This window comes from Neofelis nebulosa, chromosome 4 (genome assembly GCF_028018385.1).
Source record: "Neofelis nebulosa isolate mNeoNeb1 chromosome 4, mNeoNeb1.pri, whole genome shotgun sequence".
NCBI lineage: Eukaryota > Metazoa > Chordata > Mammalia > Carnivora > Felidae > Neofelis > Neofelis nebulosa.
The window spans coordinates 104,205,322-104,224,500 of record NC_080785.1 but is presented as its reverse complement, the minus strand read 5'-3'; the positions used below and the strand labels follow the sequence as shown (position 1 = coordinate 104,224,500).

At 53.9% G+C, this 19,179-nt stretch overlaps 1 protein-coding gene across 6 annotated transcripts in view; it reads right to left on the bottom strand.

Moving 5' to 3' along the window:
* GRB10 (growth factor receptor bound protein 10) overlaps window positions 1-18,679 on the bottom strand; it is a 183,395-nt gene extending 164,716 nt beyond the window's left edge. For 2 of the 6 annotated variants that reach the window (XM_058725536.1, XM_058725535.1), the window contains exon 1: window positions 18,447-18,679. The gene's annotated coding sequence lies outside the window, so the exon portion shown is untranslated. Of the gene's footprint in view, window positions 1-17,522; window positions 17,708-17,770; window positions 17,949-18,446 lie in introns of those variants that run through there. The other 4 variants (XM_058725529.1, XM_058725533.1, XM_058725532.1 and 1 more) reach the window with 3 other exon arrangements.
* Window positions 18,680-19,179: the final 500 nt, after the last annotated feature.

Below are 19,179 nucleotides of genomic sequence, written 5' to 3'. Positions count from 1 at the left end.
CACGTCCCTTCTCCCCAGCACTGAGCGGAACAAAGGAAGATCTGTGAGTGAGTACAGGTGTAAATAACCCTCCCTCTTGTGCCCACTTGACCCTGAACGAGGCCTGTGACCTGGAGGGTTCCCAGTTCCCATCTACAGAAGGGAGACTCTCTCCCTCGCTTGCGAGATCGTCCTGACGGTCAAAGGCAACCCCAGTAAGCTCAGCGCTAGGCAGCACGCTATCGCTGTCTTGTCCAAGCAGTTTCTGGAGTCGTGCAAGAAAAGGCACACACCTCTCCACTCCTTCGGCATAGCAACCGCGAGACTACGCCATCAAGAGCACCGTCACAACCAATTCAAGTTTCAGTGTTTTGTAAAAGGTTCTTCTAAATATAACTTACTCCACAAACGTTCACACCTAAGCAGTGTTCTCTAAAGCATTAGTAATGAGAAACAAAGGGGATTCTAGAGAAACGCAGGACAAAAAGCTGCAAGACGTATACACCCCCCTCCCAAAAAACACACACAGAGCCTGGCAAAATGGCCAGTCTCAGTAACTAAATGCAAATAAACTAAACTCTCAAAAAGGCAGAGGCTGACAAGACGCAGAAAAATAAAGACACATCAGCCAACAATATGCTGTGTCCGAGGGACTCCCTTTAGAGCAAAAGACACAATCAGGTTCAAAGTGAAAAGATAGAAAACGATTATTTCCCATTAACAGTGACAAAGAGACGAGTTGGGATGGCTATACCACCACCAGGCAAAATGTACTTGAAGTGCAAAGTGTTAGACAAAGGAGGATACTCTATATTGAGAATAGGATCGATTCACTGAAAAGACGTAAACCTAGGTACACAGGGCGCCTGGGTGGCTCAGTCGGGTAAGCCTCCAACTTCAGCTCAGATCATGATCTCATGGTCTGTGAGTTTGAGCCCCAAGTTGGGCTCTATGCTGACAGCTCAGAGCCTGGAACCTGCTTCGGATTCAGCCTGGAGCCTGCTTCGGATTCTGTGTCTCCCTCTCTCTCTCTCTGCCCCTCCCCTGCGCGCGCGTGCGCTCACGCGCGCTCTCTCTCTCTCTCTCTCTCTCAAAAACAAACATTAAAAAAATTCTTTTTAAATAAATTAAAAAAAAAAAAAAAATCAGAGCTCTAAAGTGTACCAGGTTAACCAGGGCAGCAATGAAGGGAGAGAGAAAGTTCTACAATAACAGGTGGAGACTTTAATAGTCCACTTTCAGTAAGGACGGAACCAGATCAAGAACAGGGCACAGCCAACACTGTCGACCCACTGGACGTCACAGACCTCCGCATGACGCTCCACTCAAGCACAGCAGGACACACGTAGTTCTCAAGTGCACACGGAACATCCTCCAGAATAAACCTAACGTGTCGGGCCACAAAATGAGCCCAACCAAGACTGAAGTCATAAAAGTATATCTGTCGTAATCACAACAGAATGAAAACAGAAATCCACAGAAGTGGAAACTCGAAACTTCAAAAATACGTGGGAACTAACGCATCCTTTAAAAACCAGCGGGGCTGGGGCGCCTGGGTGGCTCAGTCGGTTGGGCATCGGACGTCGGCTCAGGTCACGATCTCACAGTTCGTGGGTTCGAGCCCCGCGTCGGGCTCTGTGCTGACCAGTTCAGGGCCTGGAGTCTGCTTCGGATTCTGTTGTCTCCCTCTCTCTCTGCCCGTCCCCTGTTCGTGCTCTGTCTCTGTCTCAAAAATAAATAAACGTTAAAAAAAAAGAAAATTTAAACAAAACCCTTCTCAAACTATTCCAGAAGACTGAAGGAGGGAACACGTCCCCACCCACTCTAGCCAGCATCACCCTAACGCCGAGGACAAACACATTCCAAGGAATCTGTACAGCAGCATCGCTGATGAACGTTGACCCAAAATTCCTCCACAAAATACGAACAAACTGAATTCAGCAGCATATTAGAAGGATAACACACCTGACCAAGTGGGATTTATTCCAGAAATGCAAAGATAGGCCAATGCACAAAAATCAATCAACAGAATCTACCACTTTAATAGAATGAAGGAGAAGAAAACAAGAATTGTCTCACTCGATGAAGAAAAAGCACTTGACAAAATTCAATACCCTGTCATGATAAAGACATTCAACAGACTAGGAAACAGAAGGGGTCTTGGTCTGTTCAGGCTACGGTGACAAAGTATCACAGCCTGGACAGTTTATATACAACAGAAATGTACGGCTCAGAGTTCTGGGAGCTGGGAGTCCAAGAGCAGGGAACTAGCCACATCAAGTGAGGGCTCCATTCCCGGTCACGATCACGGTCACAGACTTCTCGTTGTGTCTTCACAGGCCAGAAGGACCTAGAGAGCTCTGTGGGATCTCTTTCACAAAAGCACTAATCCCGTTCGTGAGGGCTCCACCCTATGGTATCCAAACTGGAAAGGAAAAACTCAAGTTATCTGTATTCCCAGATGATGTGATTTTATATGCAGAACACTCTAAAGATTGCACACACACACACACACACACACACAAACTATTAGAATGAATAAATAAATTCATCGAGGTTATAAAATATAAAATCAACATGCGGAAATCAGTTGTTTTTCCATACACAGAGAACAACCCAAAAATGAAATTAAAATAATTCCAGGGGTGCGTGGGTGGCTTAGTCGGTTAAGTGTCTGGCTTCAGCTCAGGTCATGGTATCACGGTCCGTGAGTTTGAGCCCTGCATAGGGTTCTGTGCTGACAGCTCAGAGCCTGGAGCCTGCTTCGGATTCTGGGTCTCCCTCTCTCTCTCTGTTCCTCCCCCACTCATGCTCTGTCTCTCTCAAAAATAAATAAAAACATTTAAAGAAAAAAACAAAAACAAAATAATGCAGGCCCCGTCAAAACCCCACCAACATTTTTTGCAGAAATATAAAAAGGTGCCTAAAATTCACATGGATTCTCTTCTCAAGGTACCCGAAAAAGCCAAAACAATACTGAAAAAGATCAGTATTGGAGCACTCATACTTCCTGATCTCAATCTTACCACAAAGCTACAGGAATCAAAACAGTGTGACCCGGCGTAAGGACAGACACACAGACCAATGGAATAAGACAGAGCGCCTAAAAACCAACGCTTGCATATATGGTGGTTGATTTTTAACAAGGGTGCTAAGACCATTCAGTGGGGAAGAACAGTCTTTTTAACAAATCACTCTGGGAAAGCTGGATATGCACATACAAAAGAAAGAAATAAACTTGTACCTCATAAACAAAAGTTAATTCAAAGTGGATCACAGTCCTAAATGTAAGATCTAAAACTATGCAACTCTTGGAGAAAACAGGGAACATCCTCACAACACTGGATGTGGATAGGAACAATGTCTTGGACAGGACACTGAAAGAAAAGGAAACAAAAGAATAAAATAGATACACTGAACTTCACCAAAATTAAAAACTGTGCATCCAAGGACAAAGGAGCAAAATGATAACCCACAGAAAGGGACAAAATAGTTGCAAATCATATACCTGATAACGGATTAATAATGAAAATATATAAAGAGCTCCTACAACTCAACAACAAAATGCAAACAGAAACCACAATGAGATACCACTTCACACCTATTAGGACAGTTATTATTTTTTTATAGAATCAGAAAATATCGAGTATTAATGACAATGTGGAGGAAATGGAACACTTTGTCCTCTGCTGATGGGAGTGCCAAATGGTGCAGCCATGATGGAAAAGTCTGACAGTTCCTCAGAAACACTAAAAATGGGATTACCGTAAAATCCCGCAATTCTACATCCAGGTATCTACAAAACAAATTTGAAAGCAGGGACTCAAACAGGTACTTGTACACCAATGTTTGGAAAAGCACTACTCATAATAGTCAAAATGTAAAAAGAACCAAATACCCATCAACAGTTGAATGGATAAACCAAAATGGTGTGTACATGCAAAAGAACATTATTCAGCCATAAACAGGAAGAACTCTGCCACAATACAGGCGAGTCTTAAAAACTTCATACTAAATGAAAGAAGCCAGGCACAAAAACCCCATAGCATATGAACCCATTGATAGAAATAGATATAGACAGGAAAAAAGTTAGCGGTTGTCTAGAGGTGGGTGGGGGCGACGGAGTGAGCGTAATAACCAGAAGGCACAGGGTTTCCTTGTGAACTCCCGAGTTGTTCTCAAGTATACTGGTGGTGGTTGTGCACACGAGTGAATACAGTAACTGAGTATGATATATATGTGTCTACACACGTACAGACGCACATATCTGTGAACCTACTAATTATAACTGATGTGTACCCTTCGAATTCAATTGGGTAAATCGTCCGGCATTGTGAATTATATCTATATAAAGCTGTTTTTTTTCAAAAAAGGGAGGACTCGGGGCACCTGGGTGGCTCAGTCGGTTAAGCATCCTACCCTCGGTATCGGTTCAAGTCACGATCTCACGATTTGTGGGTTCGAGCCCAGCATCAGACTCCAGGCGGACAGTGCGGAGCCCGCTTGGGATTCTCCATCTCCCTCTCCATCTGCCTCTCTCTCTCCAAATAAGTAAACAAAAAATATGCATATTAAATAATAAAAAAGATTGTCAAAAATAAATTAAAATTAAAAGAATATTTTTACAAAGGGAGGAGAAGACTCTCTGATGGACCAGCCCTGTGACAAAGTCAGCCCTAAAATTTGGAACCACCATAATTTATCCTCCTCTTGGGGTGCTGCACTCAATCTCCTGCAAGTTCTGCCACAAGAAACAAGGTTTATCTACCCCGACATTTCCCAGCCCATCTGTCTGAGGAATATTAGCTCTGTGGCATCTGCGGGCCCTTGGGAAAGCACTAAGCCGTCCAACATCCCCTTGAGTGTGGGACACGCTTGATAAAGGCCGACAAAGGAATGGCACCCAAAGCCCCATGGGCTCCGTCACTGTCCGTCCATCAGTGCTGGGCAATGAGGGTAGGCGAGAATACAAGAATTCCAAAGGGGCCATTATCCCAGGAAAGCTCTTGCTGGTGAAAGTTTTCAAAAGGTAGAACAAAGAAGAGCTGGTCACACCGTGCAGCCTCACAGAACAGAGACTCCCAGAGGAGTAAGACCTGAGTGGCTTTCACATCACCTCCGCTAACGGGGAACGAGAGCCCAGCCCACCTCCCAGGGGATGGCAGAGCTCAGGCTGGCAGAGAACAGGCGACCTCCTGGGGACTTCAGCAGCGTCTCTCTGTGCTGCTTGGGGTCCTGGGGTTTCCAAGCTCAATGGGACACGGATCGTGCCGCTATGATGTAGACAGGTAGGGCATCTGGACCATGCGAGATTCAAAAGGGTTCCACCTTTTCAGTTTTCTCTCATCGTAAACAAAAGAAAAACCGAGTAAAAGCCACAGGGACCCAAGTAAATGTCAAAATAGGACTCTGTGCCAATATGAAAAAATGGAATAAAGTAGGGGCACGTTTAAGAATGCCACTTACAAGTGGGCTCCCTGGGAGGCACCGTCAGTGAAGCGTCCCAACTCTTGATCTCGGCTCAGGTCATGATCTCACTGGGGGTGAGTTCAAGCCCCACGTGGGACTCTGCATGGATGGCTTGGAGCCTACTTGGGATTCTCTCTTTCCTTCTCTCTGCTCCTCCCCAACTTGTTCTCTCTCTCTCTCTCTCTCTCTCTCTCCCTCAAAATAAATAAACTTAAAAAAGAAGAAAAGAAAGAACGCCATGTACAACAATGCAGGGCACGTCACTGAAAAAGTTCTGGCAAAATTCCTAGATTAAGTAACAGCATTAGTAATAATAGCCCTTACAGCGTTAATTTTAGAGAAGAAACCAAAGACAAGACGGCACAAACATATTAAGAGCTAAGCACACAAAGTGTGGCTCTGAGTGGCAGCACGAGGACGGCCTGGGAGCTGCACCCCAGACTTTCTGAGGTACAATCCACATTTTAACAAGATCCCTGGGCAACTCACGGGCACATCTAAGTCTAAGTACTGTTTGCAGACACTGTTAATACTGAACTTGTGTCAATACAAACACTTGCCAGCTCCCTCCGGGAAGGTAAGTGAAAAATACGCTGGTGTCGCTTCTTTGTTGCCAAGCCATGCATCCCTCGCTGCTCGCTGTCCCTTCCTCCACAGATGTCAATGATCTTGAACGTGAGCGGGACAGCCGTGGACTGAGGAGTCACGCCAGCTCCTCAAACACCTGCTGAACCGTCCAGAACACCCCTGGAGAGACCCTTCTCCTGCTTAAGTGCTGCCCAAGTGCTGAGAGCTTCCAGCCGTCCTTGGGGAAAGCAAATCGTGGGAGCCCAGGCCCCAGTACCGCTTCCGCACAGAAGTTAACTGAGAGGAGAAACAAGTTCATCGTCGATGACCTAAAGGCCCCATCCGTGCACTTAGGGTCGTCCTCCCTCCCTGACATCAGACTTGAGCCGGGAGCATCTGGAGCTCGGCTCTGACCCTCTTCCACGTGCCTGCAGGCAACGCCGCACAGACCAGGAAGGTTCTGGAGAGCCTGGACTCCCTGCCCAAGGAGACAGAGAAAGAAAGGGGAGGAAGAAGCAAGCGGATACAGCACACACCCGCTGGCCCCCTAGGCCCCCTACTCAGCAATTTCCTGTCCCTCTAATTCAGCCTCCACCAAAGCCCATGCCCCACGGGAGGAGGGAAGGAGAATGTTCTCCCTGAATTGATCAGAATAAGCCTTCGTGGAAAGGGTTCAGGGACTTGTAAGGTTTGGGATGGGTGGGATGGGTTAGGACACCAACCCCAGTGAATTCTATGAAACATGAGTAAATATGGGCACATCACACCGATTTTGGATCTGATGTGTGGCCGTGTTAACTGCGGACGCTGGGCGGGGCTGGAGGAGCCCTGGAGCCTACACAGAAACAAGAACAGCCACACAACAGCCCCTTCTCACATCCTCTCCCAGCCCCCCACCCCCGACCCTGGGGCCCACAGGGCTCAGACTACCGCAACGCCACCCCTCGCTCTGCCCTTGACCTTCTGATCAGGCAAGAATTCTGGCAGGTGGAAGCTGCCAAGTTCCTGACCCAACTGGGGGTCCCAAGCCCGGAACACAGATCCTGAACGGCGGGGACTTCTGCACCACGCATCACTTCTCCAGCTGTGTCCCCGTATGAGTCACCTGGCTGCTTCCCAAAGGTGGGAGACTCCAGACCGCAGCTCTGCAAGCTGGGTCTCACGCATCGGAGCAAGGCCTGGGGGCATGCACAGAAGGGCGGGGACCCTGAAACAGAAGGTGCGGAGGTCACCGCCTGAGAACCCCTGGTTTCTCCTAACATCAGTCCTCCACCCGGGCATCTCAGGGCATCACCTGCCATCTGAAAGGAAGGTACAACTGTTCCAGTCCGCACGGATTTCCTAAGACACTCTGACCACGGCCCAAGTCCACACCCCAAGAGGCTGCCCAGCTTCTGCGGGACCATCAGGGTCAAGAATCAGTGAATCTGGACGGTGGCAAAAAACGTCACCAAAGGCCAAAATCCAAAAGATGTGATGTTCTCTGAAAAGTTCGGACACGCAGCCCTGGGTGGAACTTAAGTGACGTCAGTGGGTGCCAGGAAGCCTTCGAGAATGCGGAGGTGTCATGCACGCTTATATTCCCTCCTCCTGGGGTCCCTCCCACCCCTGTCAAAGCAACAGTGAAATCACTGTGCCTCCCTGGGCCGTGCCCTGCAGCGGTTAGCACACACCCCACCCCACCCCGCCTCCACCCTCCAAGGCCCTGAGTTCCATCCATTTCGGGGGCTCCGGGCATGGGGCGCGCAGCGAGGGCCCCCAAGCCAGCAGCGCACTAACACCCCCTACGGTGAAACCGTGCTTCCCTGTGTGGCCGCCTTGTACCCCAAACCTGAACTAAGCGTTCCTCCATGGGTCTTCACCCTCTTGGTGCCCCAGAGTGCCGGAGGAGAGGAAAAACCAAGTCCTTCTCCCAAGGCCCACCCCCTAGCCCCACCCAACACTCCTGGGTGACACCTGGGCAGGGACCACCCAGCAAATGACACAGGACGTAAAGGAGCAGAGACACGCTGTGAGACTGAAGGCAGTGTCTGGTCCCTCGGTTACTTGTAACCAGACTCAGGGTCAGCACAGGCCAGACCCCGCGGTCGCCGGCCACCTCTCGCGCTTATGGGGAACCGTGAGGGCAGGCGCGCCCACTTTGTCCTCGCTAGGCGGGGGAATGAGGGGTCCGGCCGCACACACGGCAGCCTCCCCAGACAATAGCTGCTGTGTGTGGGCATCTCTTGTCGACACCCCGGCAGGGACTCCTGCCACCCCCCCCCACCCCCCCCACCCCCCCCCCCCCCCCGCCGGCAGATGGCAGGTGATCAGAGGAGCAATCAACGTGGGGGACAGGTGACCTGACTGTGCTTCTCAGAGAGAGGGCCAGGAAGCCCCACCTGCGTTTGCAGCCATGTGCTGAACTAATTCAAGCTGTGCCGTCACCCCAGCGTCTCACACTCTCCCTTCGTCGGTGGAGGAGGTGGGTTTGGACAGAAGGACACAACGTCACAACATGTGTTGACCTGCGGCTTTGCTACCAGACCATACGTGTCGGCAGGGTTTAAGCGGAGTCCAGGCAGGCCTCGGTATCTGTCCTTAGCAGAGAAAAAGGGCCAGTTTTCCCGGGCAAACCCTTATCTGTCCACTTCTCCAGCTGGCGCCCACGCCCCCTGCCTACCGCTTGGCCAAGAGATAGCGGACGGCTTATCTGGGTACGGTTATTACTTGTTACATATTAAACAATTTAAGTTAGAAACGGTTACATAACATCACCCGCCAGCTGAGACCCAGGGGCTGTGGGTTCCCGGATTCCCACTGGGCAGCAGGAGACCGGGCTGGCTGGGGACGGCGCTTCTAAGACCACACAGCTACTCGGCACCCCCAGGCCACCAAAGCGCACAGCGAGAACAGAGAGCTGACCACTGGCATCTTTTCTGATCACCCGGGGCCGGGCCCTGCCTGGCCAACGTGCAGGTGAAGACCACAGGGTCACTGCAGCACTGGGCCCCAGTGAATCCACATCCGTAGTGGCATAGGGTGGGAGACGGAACTCGGGGCAGGCCGCACAGTGCGCAGCGTGGGAGACAGAACTCAGGGCAGGCCGCACAGTGCACAGAGCGGGAGACCAGCTGGGGTGCAGGCCACACAGCTATGCCCCCACCATGGAACTTGGGTGCAGAACACCAGATCCTGGGATCGTGGGCACCCCACGACACAGCCTGACATACTCTGACACGGAGAAAGTGGGGGAGCCATCCTGGCAAGGGGAGGACATTGCCCTGCCTCCAAAATATGTACAATGAGACCCACCCGTCACTCCACATGTGCCCAGAGGACCCTAAAGCACAGCCCTGACCCCGCACTCCTCAGTTTCAAGGGGACGGCACTTTGGAGGAAAGGGGGGCGCACAGCCAGACCAAACCCCAGGGACCGGGTCACACCCCAAGGCTTCAGCGAGCACCTCTGTTACCCAAGCCCACCCTCCAACCCCTGGTTCTCGTGGCAATCGAAAAGAAGCCCCTGTCCCCTCCACTGTGCCCGGGCCTCCCCCACAGGCCACCTGCGTTCTGATGGCCCAGGACACACACTGGCTACTCGTGGAAACAAAGTTCTCCCCATCCACCTGGGAAACCAGGCAGAGCACTGGGCTGGGGGAACCCCGGGCCCATGAGCCGGACACGTGATGGGCGTCCACTCTTTCCATCTCCGGGGGCCTGCGTGAACACCAGGGACAGCCAGTTCTGGGTTTCCAGGGTCATGCACACCCGTCCCCAAAATGTCAGAGCAAGAACCACCAGGAAGGAAAAGAAGCCACCTCTTGAAGCCAGAGGCTAACAAGTGCTCCGGAGGGAGCATCAGCCACCATAGACACGGTGCACACGCACAGCCCCGAAACGAACAAAGGGGAAACAACGTGGCCCGGGGATAAGTGACTCTGTGGCACGAGGCCACAGAGCCGGTGAGCACGCCACACATAACCTCCCTCACGGCAGTAAGAACGGTAAACCTCGAAGCGAACTCTGACGCTCAGACACCACCATGCTTACATGTGTAAAAAAGGGAGCAGGGAGCCGGGAGCCCAGCGAGGCGCTGTGTTCAGACACGCAGAGAATGACCAAGTGCTGCCCAGAACGAGTGGAGGGTCACGGGTCCTCCAACCTGGAGGACGCAGTGGGGACACAGATGTTCACCCAGAGCGGAGAGGCTCTAAGGTGACCAGGACCACACGCTTCTGACATTTCGACCCCAAAGGGGCGCCTGGGGGGCTCAGTCGGTTGAGCGTCCGACTTTGGCTCAGGTCACGATCTCCCGTTCATGGGTTCGAGCCCCGCGTCGGGCTCCATGCTGACAGCGTGGAGCCTGGTCGGGATTCTCTCTCTCTCCCCCCCCTCTCAAAAATAAACACATATTTTTAAAAACTGTTTTTAATAAAAACAAAAGAGTAAAGTCGACCCCATGAAAGCAGACCAAAAGCAGCGTGTTCGACCCAAAACGAACTGCCATGAGTCCCTGTCACTGTCCTGGCAGATCCTGAACCGCCTGGCCTGTGTGCTGAGGGGAAGCACACTCCAGCTGAGTGTGAACGCCAATACTGGGCGTCCCCATGGTGGAGATGCTACGGGATAAACCGAGGCACAGAGGTCAACCCCGAAATTCCAGGAGAAGTCAAGGTGCAGGCAGAGGGACTCCCCCAAGGTGACAGAGCGAGTCACTGGCCCCCCTTGCCTCCCAGACCTGACAATGCCCGGCTGCTCTCTGCAGTGACTCCAACCCACCTCCGCAGTCCGCCTCCCGAAGGAGGCTCAGGGGTCCCGTCCACCCTGACCTCTGCCCTCGGCCCTGACCGTGAACGCCTCGGCTTGGATCACACCCGCCCTGCAGCCTCCGGGGAAAGAACAGCGATTCCCAGGACCAAAGGGCCTTCCCCTGCCACACCCCCCCCATAAAAAAGCCCAGTGCTCCCAGCTACAGGCGAGTGTGGGAGAGCAAGAAGGAAACCAGCGCAGCGGCAGGCAAAGAATCCAGAAAAGCCAGGCCTGCGCCAAATGACCCACGGAGCCCACACTCGGCTGTGCTGCGACAACAGGAAGGGGGATCTTTTAAGAAGCATAAAAGCCGGAAAGCCGGTGGACGAGGGGAAGTTGACTCAAAGATGCAAAGGAGCCAGACGCCAGGCCAGAGAGTGGAGACAAAGGCTGACATCTCGCCAGCCCAGCAAGTGTCAGGAAGGAGAGCCACCATTTACCCCTGGCAGCGTAGGAGAGGCGGGGTTGAAACAAGAGAATTCACTCAAGTCGAAGGACCCGCGTCCTCCCCCAAAGCCATCAGCACCTCAAGGGCAGGCTGCTTTCTGAAGCAGCTGAGGGGGGTGGGGGTGGGGCATCATCTCTGGGACCAGGCTGAGCACAGGTGGGCCAGGTGCAGGTGACGCAGGACTGCGGATGTCCCCAGGGCCAGCGATCAAGAGGTGTCTGCACACAGTCCAGCCGGCCGAGGAGAAGAGACCTAGGACACAGCACCAGGGGCTCCCGGACATCGGGGCAGCCAGACAGCCATCCTCGAAGGGCCCGGAAGTCTAAGCAAAGCCTTGAACCTGAAAGATGGGGGCCACATGGAGTGAGTCAGACACCACCCCAGCCTCACCCGTCTCGGCCTCTGTCCGGCCACTGCTGGGGTGACCGCCTGGGCACAGGCCCATGGGTGGTCGAGGAGGGCCTGCCCACGTGGTCTACACCCAGCACCCACAGGCCTGCACGCACGGCCCGGCAGGTGGACACAGAAGGGAAAAGGAGTCCCCCACCTCCCCTCCCCTGCCCCAAGACTGTCTGGGGACAGTCACAATCTGGAGCCATCCATCAGTATCTCACAATTACTACAGAGGCCAATCCCCTGGTTCCTGCCTCCCTCCCTGCTTCACCCCTGCTTCCCCAGGCTTAGACACCCAAATAAAACATCCCTGTAAGCCCTTCCCTGCCACGGACTCTGCTGTCTGCCTAAGTCAGGCCCAAAGGTGTAGAAAACTTTTAAATAATATAAAAATTGGAGTAAATAAACAATATTGGAAAAAGAGAAAAAAAACAGAAATGAATATACCCCCCCAAAAAAATTTAACAAATAGAGCCATCTATGAATTAAGGATATTATGCCATTAAAATAAAAGTAATCATTTTCAGCGATGACACAGTGTTGCTACAGATTCAATGACATAACAAATGCCCTGCGTCTAAAACCGCTCTAAAAAACTTAGTTTAATTGAGGGGCGCCGGGGGGGGGGGGGGGGGGGGCTCAATCAGTTAAGCATCTGACTTTGGCTCAGGTCCTGATATCGAGGTTCGTAACTCCAAGCCCCCCCATTGGGCTGTCAGTGCAGAGCCCCCTTAGGATCCTCTGTATCCTCCCCCCGCCTTTCCTGTGCTCACGCTCTCTCTCAAAAATAAATAGGGGCACCTGGGTGGCTCAGTCAGTTGAGAGTCCGACTTCAGCTCAGGTCATGATCTCACACTCCGTGAGTTCGAGCCCCACGTTGGGCTCTGTGCTGACAGCTCAGAGCCTGGAGCCTGCTTCGGATTCTGTGTCTCCCTCTCTCTCTGTCCATCCCCCGTTTGCTCTCTGTCTCCCTCTTAAAAATAATAAATATTAAAAACAAATTTTTTTCATATAAATAAATATTTTTTTAAAAGTTTATTGAAAGAAAAGAATCAGAAAAAAGGTCCTCGGGGATTAAAAAATGAAGACAGAAATTTACAACCCAACAGAAAGGGTTAAAAAGGCTAACACCCTGCACAACCCAGAACAGAACAGACAGAAAACAGGAGCTAAAAACTAAACGGAGAACCCATCCCGTAGGCTAACAAGCAAGTAAGACGGAAGAAGACAAACTAAAGAATTCCTTCAAAAACTTTCAGCCTGTAGAGACCCTCGATGTACCCCGCATGACGGATGCAGGGTCAGGGCACTTCTTCAAGGGATTTCCAAACAAAGATTCAAAGAGAATATCCTACAAGCTTCTAGACTTGAGAAAAAGAAAAAGAAAAAAAAGAAAAATACGGAGCAGGTTTCAGACGAAGCATCAAGAACCAGACCAGCTTCATTCTCAACTGCGTTCTGTCTACACACAGCAGCAGCCTTCACACACGTGAGGGAAAACCACCACTGTAGGAGTCTATGCTGGACACACGGACCTGCGAGAGTAGAATAAGGATGTGTGCAGACCCACCAGGTCTCAAGAAATTTGCAAGCAACTGCGTCTCCGAAGCGAAGACAGAATGTTCTCCGTCCTGCTGTGGGAAGAGACGAGGAAAAGGAGAGACAAGGGATCCAAGAGAAGGGCAAGCCCCCCCCCCCCCAAGGCTGACGGAGAAGATCGGGGTGGGGGGCGCGAAATACATAAACCACCAAGCAGACGCAGAAGCTCGCCCAGAGAAAGCGCCACGTCCAGGCAGTGGAAGGGACCGCAGTGCGCTACAGGGTCGGGCACCAGGAGCATTGAGGGGCTAACCCAATAGCATCAGCAGTGCGTGACGGTCGGGCCGATCTCGCCAGCAGAGGCAACGGGGGGGACAAGAAGTACAGGGGCAGGACAGGGATGGGACAGAAAGCCAGCTTCTCACCTTCCTAGCAGGGAAATCAAAGAATCGTATGAGAAACGGGGGACATGGGGCACCTGGGGGGGCTCAGTCGGTTAAGCCTCTAAGCTCAGGTCGTGATCTCACGGTTCATGAGTTCCAGCCTCGTGTAGGGCTCTGTGCTGACAGCTTGGAGCCTGGAGCCCGCTTCGGATTCTGTGTCTCCCCCTCTCTGCCCCTCCCCTGCAAGCTCACGTGCTCTCTCTCAAAAACAAAACAAACATTAAAAATAGAAAAAGGAAGAAAGAAAGAAAGAAAGAAAGAAAGAAAGAAAGAAAGAAAGAAAAGAAAGAGAAAGAAAGAAAGAAAGAAAGAAAGAAAGAAAGAAAGAAAGAAAGAAAAGAAAAAAAGAAGGAAAGAAGGAAAGAAAAGGAAGGAAGAAAAGGAAGCAAGGAAACCCAGGCAGGACTCAGGGAGAGGCAGGGCTGGCCACCAGCACAGCTCTTGGACAGTGTGCAGACCTGCTTCCCAGGCTCACGGTCAGCCCATCAGGACCTACAGTGCACACGCACTTGTCTTAGCCGGACTAAGTCTCTGTGGACTCCAGATACCCACCCCCCTCAAGGATCTGAAAACAGACGCCACCTGGCTCCACGTGCCCGAGACCAGGGGTCTCCCCACACACAGCGCCGCAGCCCGCCGAGGCCTCCGCGGCTCCGCGGTCTTCCCTGCAGGGAACCAGTACGTCGATGCCTGCTGGTCACCATCGTCAGAGTCGAATGCTCTGCCACCACAAACCGTCTACGTCGCACCACCCGCTTTCCTCTTTGAACCCCACCTGTGGTGGCTACAGCCAGGCAAGAACAGGATTCTCACAGGGTCTGTGCTCAACGCGGGTCACGGTCAACTTGCCAAGGTCTGGTGCAGCAAAAACGCACGAAGCGCGGGCAGGCGCCTCTCTGAGCGGCAGAGCCCTCTCTCTAGCAGATGCCGCGGATTAATAGAAAGCAGGATAATCAAGCACACAAGCAGCTCAAAGCCAAGGCTGAGCGTGCACGGAAGCAGGGTGTCTGGACTCTCGCTAAGCGTCACACGCTACACGGGGGGTCACACAATGCCACCAGCCTCCTCCCTTCCACCAGCCCTATGCAGGTGAACACATCTTTGAGTCTCATTTCACCGATGAGCTTAGTGGTGACCCACTCAGGCTCGCCACGTTAGGAAGGGGCAGACCCAGCGGGCAAACTGAGGCAGCCGGCCTCGTGCAAACATCGGTACGGGCCACTACTCTGCACAGAGCAAGAAGGGAGCAGAACACCTCCCCGGCACCCTGTCCCACGGGGATGCCAAAACACACCGGCCACTCTGGTGGGTCCAGCCCAAGTCAATGCTCAAATCAAGGATCTCAACCATCGAGGGAAACCCGCAACCCCCAAACCCACATATAAATTTAATGGTTGAAAAATGGGAATGATATTCCAGCGTCCCCGGTGGCATCCAGTCGCAATGCACCAACTTCATGCCCAGCATTCTGGGCGGGCATCCTATTTCCACCTTGACATGCTGCCTTCACAAATGGGCAAAACCACACACAGGACCAGTGAGGAAGCTTCCCTCTGCGTCCAGGCCATCTCTGCCACGGCAGAGGCATAAAGGGGAGATCCCCTCAGAGTCGGTGAACCCCAAAGGCAGAAAGTCAGGACCGCTCCTCTCTGCCTGTCCGAGGACATTCCACAACCCTGGGCCACAGCTTTCTCAGTTACCATCTCAAAGGACCGTCCTGCCATTTTTCTTCCTATCATTACAGAAGAGCCTTTCTAGAAAGGTTTTACGCTTCCCCACTTTCCTGTCCTTCCAGGTATCAGGCTCCGTGATCCCCAGGAGCAGGGACAAAGCCTGTTCCGTGGAGAGGAGTTCAGAAGTTCCTCAAAGCCAGAGAGGACAGTGGAGACGAGGTGTCCCTGCCAGAGGCAGAAAGAGGGGGAGCACAGACAGCTCCCCAGAAGCGTGCAGCTATGACTCTAATACCAATCCAATGCCAGCGGGTGCCTGAACGGATGAGATCTGTTATACACCCATTAGCATGCAGACCTTCTAGAAGGTTGCCAGATCCCCCAAGTGCCCGTCTGCCAGCCTCGCCCACCTAGGAGCTTAACTGTCTCAATTCCTTCCTTGATTTCCCATGGTTCTACCATTAAGCAAAAAACAAGGACAGGTTAAAGAAGAAAACCTTCACTAGGCAGCAAAAGTCCTATTTCAATTCTGAACATGGTGGTGACCTAAATGAAAGGCACGGCAAATACTCTCTCCCCAGGAGCCCTTGCTTAACACACTGCCCCCCTGAACCGAGCAGATGCCCCCTCAGCTCCCAGTGCTGACAGGAACCCAGCTCACCCCAGACACCGGCTCAAGAACACCCTGTCACCCTCCTACCGGTTTAAGAAAGGGACAGAATTCCAAGTGAATCGGTTCCTGAAACAATGCCACCTTCAAAGCATTACGCTTTACCAGCTACACCAACCCAGAACGTCCACAGCTCTAATGGGGCTGGTCTCTGTTCAGGCAGGACTGTGGTTTCCGTGCGTTATAAAGTCTCAGACCCGCCACCCGGTCAAAATCAAAGTTTCATGCTAGCTCCTAGATTCGGACTCCAGCTCTCTCCAGCTGGAGGCTGACTGGCCTCCCAGACTGGCCCTGGGTTCCGATCCCAACGGCCACCACCAATAACTCTCTAGACAAATAGCTGGCGAGAAGCCTCCCGGCTCTGGGTTCCTGATTCACAAAGGAAAGGCATTCTGCCCAGCCCAGCACCGCCCCCAAAGTGGTAAAGACCACAGGCGAGAGTCAACAGATGACTTCAGGGATACAAGGCTTTTATTAGAACACTGTTTTAATGACACGAAACACAACGGCCATGTCAAACTCACGACATCCAAGTTTCCTCCCCCAAATAAGTGCATTTGGAGGATAAAAAGAAGTGCACAAAATGACAATGGCCTGGCGATCGGACAGAAATCTGGAAGGTTGGAAGTGACCAGAATGGTCACAGAGCCTCCTCTCCCTTCTCCAGGTGCGTGAGGCCGGCAGCAGGAGCCTCCCCCCGGGGGCCATTTCACTTTCAGGAACAATGGACTTGGGCAGCAGCACAAGACACACAGGGCTAAAAAAAAAAAAAAAAAATCCAAAGCTTAGGCTCTGGTGACAGCTCTGTCATTTGCCGGTCATGTGACCGCAGGCCTGCCGATTAACCTCCTGAGCCTCAGTTTCCCTACCAGTAAAACGGGGATCATGGGGCTGGAGGGGATTAAAGCATTTAGGTTCTTTGCGAGTCTCTTGCACCGTGAACTGCTCAGGGAGTATCAGTGGCGACACCTCTCAGTTACAGGAGCCACTTGCTGGGTGTGTAAGCCCATCTGTCCTCAAATTCCCTCCCTGTAATCTGGGGATTGGCCTGCGTGGCCCTTCTCTTTTAAGTGTTCCCAATAAAACTCAACTATTATGTGCAGTAATCCTACAGTTTAGATTTTTAACAGGAAGGGAAAAAAAACGGTCATCCAGAATCATTCCTGGAAACACATATTTGGTTTTGGGGCTTTCCCTTAATAAAATCCTCCCCTAAAAGACACCTCGCCATCCCCTGTGTAGGGGAAAACTTCCTCCTCTGCAGAAACCTCGATTTTACCTATTTTTCCTCTGGGAAAGAAAGAGAGGGAGACACTAGGTCAACCCCGGTGAGAAACGAGCAGCTTTGTGCTGTAAACTCTAGCCAACGCCTGTTGCTGCGCTCACCAACATGTGTTCTGAGTAAAACTGAGCGAAACGTTAAAGAGAGCACCATTTCTGAAAAGTCGGGGGCTCCAAACGGCTGAATCAGCATTTTCGGAAACAAAGTGTTCCGGGCCTGGCCTCGTAAACAGCAGCACAGAGAAAGTTGTGCAATAACGCGTATTTACTCACGAGCGCTACTTGTTTTGGGGCCTTTTTTCTTTGCATCTCTTCAATGAAAGTGGATACAACGTTTGCAGGCACGCGATCTTTCCCGACGCGTCGCCAAGCTCCGGGAGCGGGTCCACGTCCCCCGCGGCTCCCCTACCCTGCCCACCGTTCCGGTCAGGGGCAAATGGCACAAAGTTGGCGTTCCTTCCACCGCCCGGAAAAGACGAACCCCATCAAAAGTCGAGAATACCCTCATTTCCATAACGCACAGGCTGCAGGGCAGTCGCAAGGCAGGCGTTTGGAGAGGCGACCAGCGAAGGCGGAGAGTTGCATCAGAAATTTCCTTCTGCGAACCGTCTGGCTCTTATCGCGTTTCCACGGCTGGCGGACGGCTGATCCGCGAGCCCACAACTTGGTGTTAGGCCCCAGCGGCGGGTAACGGGGCCACTAACAGAACCAAAAAAAAAAAAAAAAGCCAGGATCCCGCGGCCGGGCGGCGCTCCGGCTGGAGAGGGCAGGGCCCCACGGCCGCGGGCGCACGGGGGACTGCAAGGGCGGCCGGCGCCCACCCTCGGGGCGGCTCGGGAGCGCGGCCTCGGCGCTCAGGGCCCGGCCCCGGCCCGCGGGCGCCCGGCGTCGGGCAGTAGGGCTCGGGAAGGCGCCGCCCGGCCCCTCGACTCCCGGGCTGGGATCGCCGTGCGCGGACCCCCGCGCCCCGCCGCTCCCGCTCCCCGCCCCCCGGCTCCCGGCTCCCCGCCGCGCGCCGCAGCCCCCGGCCCCGAGGCGACGCCCTTCCGCCCGCCCGCCGCGCCCCCGCGGCGCCCGGCGTCCCCGGCCGGCCGGCCAGAGCGCAGACAATGACGGCGCGGGGAGCGCCCGCCCGCCGGGCCCGGCCGCGCCGACCACAAAGTAACTTGCCGCCGCGCTCCCCGCCCAACTCCGTACCTGCCGCGGCGCCGCTCCCGGCCGCCTCCGCGTGGCCGCCGGCGACCCTCGGCGCGGCCGGGGCGAGGGCGGCGCGCAGGGCGGTCCCGGCCCCCCGCGCGCCGCCGCCCGGAAAGGGGGGGTGGGGGGCGCTGCGCGCAAACTTTGGGCTCCGCGCGGGTCTCCGCGGCCTCCGAGCCGAGCCCGCCGCCGGTATGCCGTTCGCGTCCCTTCCTGCCTCCTCCCGGCCTCCCCACCCCCTCGCTGGGCTTTAAACCCGCCCGGCCCCGCCCGCCGCCGCCCGCCTCCGCCCGCCTCCGCCGCCTCCGCCTCCTCCCCCTGCCGCTTTTCCTGCTGCTGCTCCTCCTCCTCCTCCTCCTCCTCCTCCTCCTCCTCCTCCTCCTCCTCCTCCTCCTCCTCCCGCCGCCGCCGCCGCCGCCGCTGCCGCAGCCCGGACCGCTCGGCGGCCGCCAGCGCGGGCGGAGCCGCGGCCTGGGCGCAGGGCGGGGCGCGCGGGGGCGCGGGGGGCGCGGGGGGCCGCACCCGGGGAGGCCTCTGCCCGGGCAGGCGCGGAAAGGCACAGCTGTGCAGGGGCGAGGGGGTTCTGCGTCCTGCCCCCCCACCCCCACCCCAGGGCCCCCAGAGTGCGGGATCCGGGCAGCCCAAGCTCTGGCGCCAGCGAAGGACACCGTCGGACCTGTCCCGAAAGGCAATTTGGGAGCGAATCCTTTGAAACTCAAAAGTATTAACCGTG